The 13,288-nt window shown below is 44.4% G+C and overlaps 1 pseudogene; it reads left to right on the plus strand.

Annotated features, from left to right (window-relative positions):
• The window catches only part of LOC135555297 (transient receptor potential cation channel subfamily M member 4-like), an 81,037-nt pseudogene that overhangs the window by 65,525 nt on the left and 2,224 nt on the right, over positions 1–13,288 (plus strand).

The raw sequence follows: 13,288 nt of genomic DNA on the forward strand, positions 1-13,288 counted from the left end.
TAGTATTCGCATCAAAAGTCCCAATGTAATTTTCATGTCGCTTTTCTGTTTTTCAAGTTATTATATAAAACTGATCAGAGTGCCAAAGTCAATATTGGAAAATGTTTTTGTGGAGTGTGACATTTATATGAAGGACCCGGTAAGCCATGCTATTCCCAGTAATGTAAATTCCAACAAATAACTTAATGTGTAACTTCAAATGAAACCAAATCGTTTACACACGACTACTAGTTTCAATTAAATTTTTAGACAACTTACAAGCAAATACTTTACGAATGTATTGTTACAAATCAGCTTGCAAGGTTGCTAGCCAACTAGCCTGCTAACGTTAGCCCTACCAGCCTGCTGTCTACATACCACCACAGACCGATGCTGGCTCTAAATCCCCGCTCAATGAGCTGTATACCACCATAAACAAACAGGAAAACGCTCATCCAGAGGAGGCACTCCTAGTGGCCGGGAACTTTAATCAGCTTGACCTAATTTCTATCAGTATGTTAAATGTGCAACCAGAGGGGAAAATATTCTAGACTACCTTTACTCCGCACACAGAGTTGTGTACAAGCTCTCCCTCACCCTCAATTTGGCAAATCGGACCATAATTCTATCCTCCTGATTCCTGCTGGAAAATACGTATTTTCAACATCCGAAAAATAAGTATTTTCAACTTTCATTCAGAACCGACTATAACCATGTGTTTTTTGTGTGTTCTAGAATGTTCCCATGGTCCTATGAGTTTGGCCGGGCTGTGATGGCTGTGGACTACATGGTATTTACCCTCCGTCTTATCCACATATTCGCCATCCACAAACAGCTGGGACCCAAGATCATCATCGTTGAAAAAATGGTGAGGGCTTTCTAAAAAGAGGGATAAAACCCTTTTTACTGCAGTGCATCTAGATCAGGGATTGACAACTTTCATGGTTGTGAGGGCCACAAAAAAATGGTAATGAGGGGCTCTGCGTACCCACAAACATGTAGTCAAAGTCCTAGCCTTAAAGCTTTTTGGGAGCCCTAGCGAAATTTAGTTTTAGAGTTCATTTCCTGCAATTCTACACATTTTGCCATGGGCATAGAGAAAATGTTGCAAGTTTGCTACAATTTGAGAGAAAGAAAATGAGATGGGGTGGAGATGAAGAATCTCATATAAAATATACATATTTTGATTTGTGTAACACTTTTTTGGTTACGACATGATTCCATATGTGTTATTTCATAGTTTTGATGTCTCTACTATTATTCTACAATGTTAAAATTATGAAAACCTTGGAATGAGTAGGTGTGTCCAAACCTTTGACTGGTATTGTATATATGTATGTATGGGTATACAGTGCCTTCGACAAGTATTCAGACCACTTCACTTTTTCCACATTTCGTTAATTAAGTTAAGCCTTATTCTAAAATGGATTGAATACATTTTTTCCCTCATCAATCTACACATAATACCCCATAATGACAAAGCAAAAACAGGTTATTAGACATTTTTTTTAAATGTGCAAAAAAGTTCAACTGAAATATTACATTTACATAACTATTCTGACCCTTTACTCAGTACTTTGTTGAAGCAGCTTTGGCAGCAATTACAGCCTCGAGTCTTCTTGGCTATGACGCTACAAGCTTGGCACAACTGTATTTGGGGAGTTTCTCCCATTCTTCTCTGCAGAACCTCTTGAGCTCTGTCACGTTGGATTGGAAGCATTTCTTCACAGCTATTTTCTGGTCTCTCTAGAGATGTTTGATCGGGTTTAAGTCCAGGCTGTGGCTGGGCCACTCAAGCACATTCAGAGACTTGTCCGGAAGCCACTCCTGCGTTGTCTTGGCTGTGTGCTTAGGGTCGTTGTCCTGTTGGAAGGTGAACCTTTGCCCCAGTCTGAGGTCCTGAGAGCTCTGGAGCAGGTTTTCATCAAGGATCTGTGTACTTTGCTCCGTTCATCTTTGCCTCGATCCTGACTAGTCTCCCAGTCCTTGCTGCTGAAAACATCTCCACAGCATGATTCTGCCACCACCATATTTTACCGTAGGGATGGTGCCAGGTTTCCTCCAGAAGTGACACTTGTCATTCAGGCCAAATAGTTCAATCTGGGTTTCATCAGACCAGAGAATCTTGTTTCTCATGGTCAGTCTTTAGGTGGCTTTTGGCAAACTCCAAGCGGGCAGTCATGTACTCTTTTACTTAGGAGTGGCTTCCGTCTGGCCACTCTACTATAAAATCAAATCCAATTTTATTGGTCACATACACATGGTTTGCAGATGTTAATGCGAGTGTAGCGAAATGCTTGTGCTTATAGTTCCAACAGTGCAGTAATATCTAACAAATCGAACAATTCCCCAAAACAACCTAATACACACATCTAAAAGGGCAAATGAGAATATGTACATGTAAGTATATGGATGAGCGATGGCCGAGCGGCATAGGCAAGGTGGTTTAGTTGGTATAAAATACATTACTCATATCACATGTATATACTGTAAGATATGGAAACATTATTAAAGTGCATTATTTAACGTGGCATTGTTTAAAATGACTAGGGATCCATTTATTAAAGTGTTCAGTGATTGGGTCTCAATACAGTATATACATGTGATATGAGTAATGTAAGATATGTAGACATTATTATAGTGGCATTATTTAGAGTGGCATTGTTCTAAGTGACTAGTGATCCATTTATTAAAGTGTCCAGTGATTGGGTCTCAATACAGTATATACATGTGATATGAGTAATGTAAGATATGTAGACATTATTATAGTGGCATTATTTAGAGTGGCATTGTTCTAAGTGACTAGTGATCCATTTATTAAAGTGTCCAGTGATTGGGTCTCAATGTGGGCAACATCCTCTCTGAGTTAGTGATTGCTGTTTAGCAGTCTGAAGGCCTTGAGATAGAAGCTGTTTCTCAATCTCTCGGTCCCAGCTTTGATGCACCTGTACTGACCTCGCCTTCTGGATGGTAGCGGGGTGAACAGGCAGTGGCCTGGGTGGTTGTTGTCCTTGACAGTCTTTTTGGCCTTCCTGTGCTGTAGGTGTCATGGAGGGCAGGTAGTTTTAAATCAGTTTATTTGTCACGTGCGCCGAATACAACAGGTAGACCTTACAGTGAAATGCTTAGTTACAGGCTCTAAAAAAAGTGTGTGTGTGTGTGTGTGTAGGTAAGTAAAGAAATAAAACAACAGTAAAAATACATTAGAGTAGCAAGGCTATATACAGACACCTGTTAGTCAGGCTTATTGAGGTAGTATGTACATGTAGGTATCGTTAAAGTGACTATGCATATGCTGAACAGAGTAGCAGAAGCGTAAAAAGAGGGGTTGGCGGTTCACAATGCAGATAGCCCGGTTAGCCAATGTGCGGGAGCACTGGTTGGACGGGCCAATTAGGTAGTATGTACATGAATGTATAGTTAAAGTGACTATGCATATAAGATAAACAGAGAGTAGCAGCAGCGTAAAAGAGGGGTTGGGGGGCACACACAATGCAAATAGTCCGGGTAGCCATTTCGTTACCTGTTCACAAGTCTTATGGCTTGGTGGTAAAAACTGTTGAGAAGCCTTTTTGTCCTAGACTTGGCACTCCGGTACCGCTTGCCATATGGTAGTAGAGAGAACAGTCTATGACTGGGGTGGCTGGGGTCTTTGACAATTTTTAGGGCCTTCCTCTGACACCGCCTGGTGTAGAGGTCCTGGATGGCAGGCAGCTTTGTCCCAGTGATGTACTGGGCCGTACGCACTACCCTCTGAAGTGCCTTGCGGTCAGAGGCCGAGCAATTGCCGTACCAGACAGTGATGCAACCAGCCAGGATGCTATCGATGTTACAGCTGTAGAACCTTTTGAGGATCTCAGAACCCATGCCAAATCTTTTTAGTTTCCTGAGGGGGGAATAGGCTTTGTCATACCCTCTTCACAACTATCTTGGTGTGTTTGGATCAATCTAGTTTGTTCTTGATCTGGACACCAAGGAACTTGAAGCTCTCAACCTGCTCCACTACAGCCCCGTCGATGAGAATGGGGACGTACTCGGTCCTCCTTTTCCTGTAGTCCACAATCATCTCCTTAGTCAAATCAAATCAAATCAAATTTTATTTGTCACATACACATGGTTAGCAGATGTTAATGCGAGTGTAGCGAAATGCTTGTGCTTCTAGTTCCGACAATGCAGTAATAACCAACAAGTAATCTAACTAACAATTCCTAATCTACTGTCTTATACACAGTGTAAGGGGATAAAGAATATGTACATAAGGATATATGAGTGAGTGATGGTACAGAGCAGCATAGGCAAGATACAGTAGATGGTATCGAGTACAGTATATACATGTGAGATGAGTATGTAAACAAAGTGGCATAGTTAAAGTGGCTAGTGATACATGTATTACATAAGGATGCAGTCGATGATATAGAGTACAGTATATAGGTATGCCTATGAGATGAATAATGTAGGGTAAGTAACATTATATAAGGTAGCATTGTTTAAAGTGGCTAGTGATATATTTACAACATTTCCCATCAATTCCCATTATTAAAGTGGCTGGAGTTGAGTCAGTGTCAGTGTGTAGGCAGCAGCCACTCAATGTTAGTGGTGGCTGTTTAACAGTCTGATGGCCTTGAGATAGACGCTGTTTTTCAGTCTCTCGGTCCCAGCTTTGATGCACCTGTACTGACCTCGCCTTCTGGATGATAGCGGGGTGAACAGGCAGTGGCTCGGGTGGTAGATGTCCTTGATGATCTTTATGGCCTTCCTGTAACATCGGGTGGTGTAGGTTACGTTGAGGGATCGGTTGTTATTCTGGCACCACCCAGCCAGGTCTCTAACCTCCTCCCTATAGGCTGTCTCGTCGTTGTCAGTGATCAGGCCTACCACTGTGTCGTCAGCAATGGTGGTGTTGGAGTCGTGCCTGGCCCTGAAGAATGTCTGATAGAGAGTCATGCCTGGCCATGCAGTCGTGGGTGAACAGGGAGTACAGGAGGGGACTGAGCACGCACCCCTGGGGAGCTCCAGTGTTGAGGATCAGCGTGGCAGATGTGTTGCTACCTACCCTCACCACCTGGGGGTGGCCTGTCAGGAAGTCCAGGATCCAGTTGCAGAGGGAGGTGTTTAGTCCCAGGATACTTAGCTTGGTGATGAGCTTTGAGGGCACTATGGTGTTGAACACTGAGCTGTAGTCAATGAACAGCATGCTCACATCGGTGTTCCTTTTGTCCCGGTGGGAAAGGGCAGTGTGGAGTGCAATAGAGATTGCATCATCTGTGGATCTGTTTGGGCGGCATGCAAATTGGAGTGGGTCTAGGGTTTCTGGGATAATGGTGTTGATGTGAGCCATTACCAGCCTTTCATAGCTACGGACGTGAGAGCTACGGGTCTGTAGTTATTTCGGCAGGTTGCCTTTGTGTTCTTGGGCACAGGGACTATGGTGGTCTGCTTGAAGCATGTTGATTTTACAGACTCAATCAGGGACATGTTGAAAATGTCAGTGAAGACACCTGCCAGTTGGTCAGAACATGGCCGGAGCACACGTCCTGGTAATCAGTCTGGTCCCGCAGCCTTGTGTATTTCGACCTGTTTAAAGGTCTTACTCACATCGGCTACAGAAAGTGTGATCACACAGTTGTCCGGAACAGCTGATGCTCTCATGCATGCCTCAGTGTTGCTTACCTCGAAGTTTGTACCCGGTGATGTGTTGTGCAGACCGCACCACCCTCTGGAGAGCCTTGTGGTTGAGAGTGGTGCAGTTGCAGTACCAGGCTGTGATACAGCCCGACAGGATGCTCTCGATTGCATCTGTAAAAGTTTGTCAGGGTTTTGGGAGACGAGCCAAATTTCTTCAGCCCCCTGAGGTTGGAGAGGCGCTGTTGCGTCTTCTTCATCACACTGTCTGTGTGGGTGGACCATTTCAGTTTGTCTATGATGTGTATGCCCAGGAACTTCAAAGTTTTCCACCTTCTCCACTACTGTCCCGTCGATGTGGATAGGGGGCTGCTCCCTCTGCTGTTTCCTGAAGTCCACGATCATCACCTTTGTTTTGTTGACGTTGAGTGAGAGGTTGGTTTCCTGACACCACACTCCGAGTGATTTTGCTCTGACATGCACTGCCAACTGTGGAACCTTTTATATAGACAGGTGTGTGTGCCTTTCCAAATCCTGTCCAATCAATTGAATTTACCCCAGGTGGGCTCCGATCAAGTTGTAGAAACATCGCAAGGATTATCAATGGAAACCGGATGCACCTGAGCTCAATTTCGAGTCTCATAGCAAAGGGTCTGAATACCTATGTAAATAGAAAATTGTTAATAGATTTGCAAACATTTCTAAGAACCTGTTTTCACTTTGCCATTATGGGGTATTGAGTGTAGATTTTTTTTTCATTTAATCAATTTTAGAATAATGCTGTAATGTAACAAAATGTGGAAAAAGTCAATGGATTTGAATACTTTCCGAAGGCACTGTGTATGTATATGTGTGTGTGCGTGTGTGTGTGTGTGTGTGTCATTGAGTCTGATAGCATAGGCAGCGTCATTGAGGCCATCTCCATTTTGAAGTAGTCAATTTCCTTTTACAACTTCTATGAGTTCACAAACAAACTGAAAAGGTGCACACAAACCACCCTGAGTTTCTTGTTTGAACAGGTATATAGCCAAGATTTGCGATTTAATTCCACTTGCAATTTTGGAATCTTTGCTCACAAGTATAATTCATTGTCTGATCCCTCCTAATACCCGGCTGGAATCATGTAATCCTTTCTTAACCAATTGGAAGTCCCACCCATTTGACTACTTAAAGATGGTGAAAGTCCATATTGGTGCTGCCATGCTAAAACTGTATTTTGGGAAGTAGAGTCCCCAACCTGTCTAGCAAAAATATTCAGACCCCTTGGATTTCTTCACATTTTATTAACATCGATTTAATTGTAATTTTTTTGTTGTCAACAATTTACTCAAAATAATCTGTCAAAGTGGAATATATATATATCATTTCTATTATTCTTTTATAAAAGAGAATCTCCCACTTTAACATTTTGAGTATTTTGTGTAGACTGTTGACAAGAAATTACAAATTAATCTATTTTAATCCCACTTTGTAAATCCAAGGGGCCTGAATACTTTTGCAAAGCACTGTCTATGGTCTAGATCCAGGTGCTGGTTTTGGCAGCGACAACTAATATCCAAAAACAAGTTTTAAAAACTGCACTAGAGAAAACAGACAATGTCATTTTCTCCCCTTAATATTCTGTTCCCCTCCTGATTGGCAGATAAAGGACGTCTTCTTCTTCCTCTTCTTCCTGGCGGTGTGGCTCATGGCCTACGGCGTAGCCAATCAGGCGCTGCTCTACTCCTACGATCCTCGTCCCGGTTGGATCTTCCGCCGAGTGTTCTACAGGCCATACCTGCACATATTTGGACATATCCCCATTCATGAAATGGATGGTGTGTTAATGTTTGTGTACGAATGTGGTTTGCATGTAACATAGTACAGGTAACTGCCAAAATAAAGGAAACACTTGAGTAAATGAGGGATACAAAGTACTGTATAAGTTAAGTTAATTAAACAATTACCATACAATCATACTTAGGGTCATGTACAAAAATGCCCAGTTGGCCATTATTTTGGCTACCATGGATAGAAGAGATCTGTGACTTTGAAAGAGGGATCTGAAAGGAGGATAGGAGATTTAATGTGTGTGTGTGTGTGTGTGTGTGTGTCCACAAAACACCAAATGATGGAATTTATCATGGATTAAAAGGTGTTGCATCCCTCCAATAGAGTTCTAGACACTTGTAGAATCTGTGCCAAGGTGCATTGAAGCTGTTCTGGCTCATGGTGGCCCAACACCCTATTAAGACACTTTATGTTTGGTGTTTCCTTTCTTTTGGAAGTTACCTGTGTATATACCTGTATGCACACTGAGCGTAATAAACATTAAGGACACCTTCCTAATATTGAGTTACACCCCCCATTTTTTTACCCTCAGAACAGCCTGAATTTGTCGGGTCATGGACTCTACAAGGTGTCGAAAGTGTTCTACAGGGATGCTGGCCCATGTTGGCTCCAATGCTTCCCACAGTTGTATCAAGATGGCTGGATGTCCTTTAGGTGGTGGACCATTATTGACACACCGGAAACTGTTAAGTGTGATAAACACAGCAGCATTGCAGTTCTTGACACAAACCGTTGCACCTGGCACCTACTACCGTAACCTATTCAAGGGCACTTAAATATTTTGTCTTGCCCATTCACCCTCTGAATGGCACACACACATTCCATGTCTCAAGGCTTGAAAATCATTCTTCAACCTGTCTCCTCATCTTCATCTTCACTGATTTGAAGTGGATTTAGCAGGTGAGGGATATCTTTCACCTGGATTCACGAGTCAGTCTATGTCATGAAAAGAGCAGGTGTTCCTAATGTTTTGTATACTCAGTGTGTATGTGTATACCTGCCTCTCACTTTCTCGGTTCCTCTAGCCCAATCTACCCTCTTTGTCGTACCATTTTAAATATTTATTCTGCACCCCCTCCCCCTGCTCCTTCTCATCTCTTTTGAACTCTCACCGTCTCCCTCCCTCCTCTCCCTCTGTCTGTCTGTAGCTGATAAACTGGAGGAGGGGATAGAGTGCACCAATAACGTCACCCTGATCGAGGCAGGGGCCGAGCCCTGCACGAGTACCTATGCTAACTGGCTGGTGGTCATCTTATTGGTCATCTTTCTGCTGGTCACCAACATCCTGTTGGTCAACCTGCTCATTGCCATGTTCAGGTAACGGACCCTCTCGGTCTGTCCCTCTTTCACTCTGTCCTTCTTTCACTCTGCCCCTCTTTCACTCTCTGCCCCTCTTTCACTCTCTGCCCCTCTTTCACTCTCTGCCCCTCTTTCACTCTCTGCCCCTCTTTCAATCTCTGTCCCTCTTTCAATCTCTGCCCCTCTTTCACTCTCTGTCCCTCTTTCAATCTCTGCCCCTCTTTCACTCTCTGTCCCTCTTTCATTCTCTGCCCCTCTTTCACTCTCTGCCCCTCTTTCACTCTCTGCCCCTCTTTCACTCTCTGCCCCTCTTTCATACTCTCTGTCCCTCTTTCATACTCTCTGTCCCTCTTTCATACTCTCTGTCCCTCTTTCATACTCTCTGTCCCTCTTTCATACTCTCTGTCCCTCTTTCACTCTCTGTCCCTCTTTCATACTCTCTGTCCCTCTTTCACTCTCTGTCCCTCTTTCATACACTCTGTCCCTCTTTCATACTCTCTGTCCCTCTTTCATACTCTCTGTCCCTCGTTCATACTCTCTGTCCCTCTTTCAAACACTCTGTCCCTCTTTCACACTCTGCCCCTCTTTCACTCTCTGCCCCTCTTTCACTCTCTGCCCCTCTTTCATACTCTCTGTCCCTCTTTCATACTCTCTGTCCCTCTTTCATACTCTCTGTCCCTCTTTCATACTCTCTGTCCCTCTTTCATACTCTCTGTCCCTCTTTCATACTCTCTGTCCCTCTTTCACTCTCTGTCCCTCTTTCATACTCTCTGTCCCTCTTTCATACTCTCTGTCCCTCTTTCATACTCTCTGTCCCTCTTTCATACTCTCTGTCCCTCGTTCATACTCTCTGTCCCTCGTTCATACTCTCTGTCCCTCTTTCATACTCTCTGTCCCTCTTTCATACTCTCTGTCCCTCGTTCATACTCTCTGTACCTCTTTCATACTCTCTGTCCCTCGTTCACACTCTGTCCCTCTTTCAAACACTCTGTCCATCTTTCACTCTCTGCCCCTCTTTCACTCTCTGCCCCTCTTTCACTCTCTGCCCCTCTTTCACTCTCTGTCCCGCTTTCATACTCTCTGTCCCTCTTTCATACTCTCTGTCCCTCTTTCATACTCTCTGTCCCTCTTTCATACTCTCTGCCCCTCTTTCATACTCTCTGCCCCTCTTTCATACTCTCTGCCCCTCTTTCATACTCTCTGCCCCTCTTTCATACTCTCTGTCCCTCTTTCATACTCTCTGTCCCTCTTTCATACTCTCTGTCCCGCTTTCATACACTCTGTCCCGCTTTCATACTCTCTGTCCCGCTTTCATACTCTCTGTCCCGCTTTCATACTCTCTGTCCCTCTTTCACTCTCTGTCCCTCTTTCATACACTCTGTCCCTCTTTCATACACTCTGTCCCGCTTTCATACTCTCTGTCCCGCTTTCATACTCTCTGTCCCGCTTTCATACTCTCTGTCCCGCTTTCATACTCTCTGTCCCTCTTTCACTCTCTGTCCCTCTTTCACTCTCTGTCCCGCTTTCATACTCTCTGTCCCTCTTTCATACTCTCTGTCCCTCTTTCATACTCTCTGTCCCTCTTTCATACTCTCTGTCCCTCTTTCATACTCTCTGTCCCTCTTTCATACTCTCTGTCCCTCTTTCATACTCTCTGTCCCTCTTTCATACTCTCTGTCCCTCTTTCACTCTCTGTCCCTCTTTCATACTCTCTGTCCCTCTTTCATACACTCTGTCCCTCGTTCATACTCTCTGTCCCTCGTTCATACTCTCTGTCCCTCTTTCATACTCTCTGTCCCTCTTTCATACTCTCTGTCCCTCTTTCATACTCTCTGTCCCTCTTTCATACTCTCTGTCCCTCGTTCATACTCTCTGTCCCTCGTTCATACTCTCTGTCCCTCGTTCATACTCTCTGTCCCTCGTTCACACTCTGTCCCTCTTTCAAACACTCTGTCCCTCTTTCAAACACTCTGCCCCTCTTTCACTCTCTGCCCCTCTTTCACTCTCTGCCCCTCTTTCACTCTCTGTCCCTCTTTCATACTCTCTGTCCCTCTTTCATACTCTCTGTCCCTCTTTCATACTCTCTGTCCCTCTTTCATACTCTCTGTCCCTCTTTCATACTCTCTGTCCCTCTTTCATACTCTCTGTCCCTCTTTCATACTCTCTGTCCCTCTTTCATACTCTCTGTCCCTCGTTCACACTCTCTGTCCATCTTTCACACTCTCTGTCCCTCTTTCACACTCTCTGTCCCTCTTTCATACTCTCTGTCCCGCTTTCATACTCTCTGTCCCGCTTTCATACTCTCTGCCCCTCTTTCATACTCTCTGCCCCTCTTTCATACTCTCTGCCCCTCTTTCATACTCTCTGCCCGCTTTCATACTCTCTGTCCCTCTTTCATACTCTCTGCCCCTCTTTCATACTCTCTGTCCCTCTTTCATACTCTCTGTCCCTCTTTCATACTCTCTGTCCCTCTTTCATACACTCTGTCCCTCTTTCATACTCTCTGTCCCGCTTTCATACTCTCTGTCCCGCTTTCATACTCTCTGTCCCGCTTTCATACTCTCTGTCCCGCTTTCATACTCTCTGTCCCTCTTTCATACACTCTGTCCCGCTTTCATACTCTCTGTCCCGCTTTCATACTCTCTGTCCCGCTTTCATACTCTCTGTCCCGCTTTCATACTCTCTGTCCCGCTTTCATACTCTCTGTCCCGCTTTCATACTCTCTGTCCCGCTTTCATACTCTCTGTCCCGCTTTCATACTCTCTGTCCCTCTTTCACTCTCTGTCCCTCTTTCACTCTCTGTCCCTCTTTCACTCTCTGTCCCTCTTTCCCATCTAGCACCCCCCATATGCCTGTTTTCACTCTATTTGTGTGTCCCCTTGAGAGATCATCACTCATTCAATAGGCCTTTTTAATCTATGGGCTGAATTCATCTTATCTAGTTCCTTACTGTTGTTGTATTTAAATTATTCAACTTGATAGACTTATAAAGTGTCTTATTTGATACTAGCCCTGCATGTTTGAGTGTTGTCAAAATGCCATATCTTTTTCTGTCTCTTCTTTCATGTGTGTCATTGGGGCCCAAAACATCATTAACCAAAAAGTATAATAAAATCAATCATTTGTTATATGAGCGGGAGTCACTTCCCTGATATTCTGCCTGTTAACCATTTCTTGCCTTCCTTCCTTCCTTCCTTCCTTCCTTCCTTCCTTCCTTCCTTCCTTCCTTCCTTCCTTCCTTCCTTCCTTCCTTCCTTCCTTCCTTCCTTCCTTCCTTCCTTCCGGTAGTTACACATTCTCCAAAGTGCAGGAGCACAGCGACACCCACTGGAAGTTCCAGCGCTACAACTTGATCGCAGAGTACCACTCTAGACCCTGTCTGGCTCCACCCTTCATCATCCTCTCCCACCTCCACCTCTTCATCAAGAGACACATCCGCAGGATCCCCTCTGTCAAGATCAAACACTTTGGTTAGAGACTGGGGGAGGGAGACAGAGGAAGGGAGACCAATGATCAGATAATTCACTTCAAGTATTGGACTTCCAGTATTTTAGAAGTCTACTTCCATTGTCCTTCAAGAGTATTTTTCTCATTTTCTCTTCTTCCCATTTTCTTTGTTCTTCCCTCTATCCCCCTCCTCTATCCCTTCTTCAGTTCTGGATATCCGTGGCAGGCAGGCCAGTAGACTGAACACATGGGAGGCCATCCAGAAGGAGAATATACTGTCTGCCCAGAACAAACGAGAGCGAGAGAAAGACTCCGAGAGACTCAAACGCACCTCTGTCAAGTCAGACATCGCTCCATCTCTCACCCTCGTCCACTTATTTATGTCATCGACTAAATGCCAGATTCATTTAACAGCTTCAGTTAACAGCTCGGCTTGATCTGGCCTATGAATAGAATGGTGTAGATTGATTGTCTCCCTGTGTTAGGGATCGGGTCAATGACATTTTAAATTCATGAATCAAAATAATTAATACACTTCCTAAATTGATTGAGAAGTGATATGTGAATTGACCGCTAATCTGTGTTGTGGTTGTGTCTGAAGGGTGGACAGTGTCCTAAAGCAGATGGCAGAGATCCGGGACCACGGCCACAGGCTAAGAATGCTGGAGGCAGAGGTCAGTGTCAGCCTGGGCTGCTGCCCGCAGCAGGGGGGGCTTAGTGTGTGTATCTGTGCACGCACGTGTGTGTGTGTGTGTACATGACGGGGGCTCAATGCGCCTCCCCTGGTTTCTCCCTCAACATTTGGACTGCAGCTGTTGAATCTGCCTGTTCAGCACTGTATAGAGTCCATCCACCATGTTCACCCCTCTCACCCTCTCTCTCTCTGTCTTTCTCCCAGTTGGAGTACTGTACTAGTGCCCTCTCCTGGATGGTGCAGGCTCTCTCTCAGAGTAACTTGATAAAGCCCACACGTCCTCCGCCCGCTCTCCGAGGTAAGGTTGCATACAGATATGTAATACATATGATATAGGTTACACATATGTTCTATTTCTACGAAATGGTACCTCCTACCTCCGTGAGACCTTTCCAGTCATGGGATATAACATTTAAA

This window comes from Oncorhynchus masou, chromosome 15 (assembly GCF_036934945.1).
Source record: "Oncorhynchus masou masou isolate Uvic2021 chromosome 15, UVic_Omas_1.1, whole genome shotgun sequence".
NCBI lineage: Eukaryota > Metazoa > Chordata > Actinopteri > Salmoniformes > Salmonidae > Oncorhynchus > Oncorhynchus masou.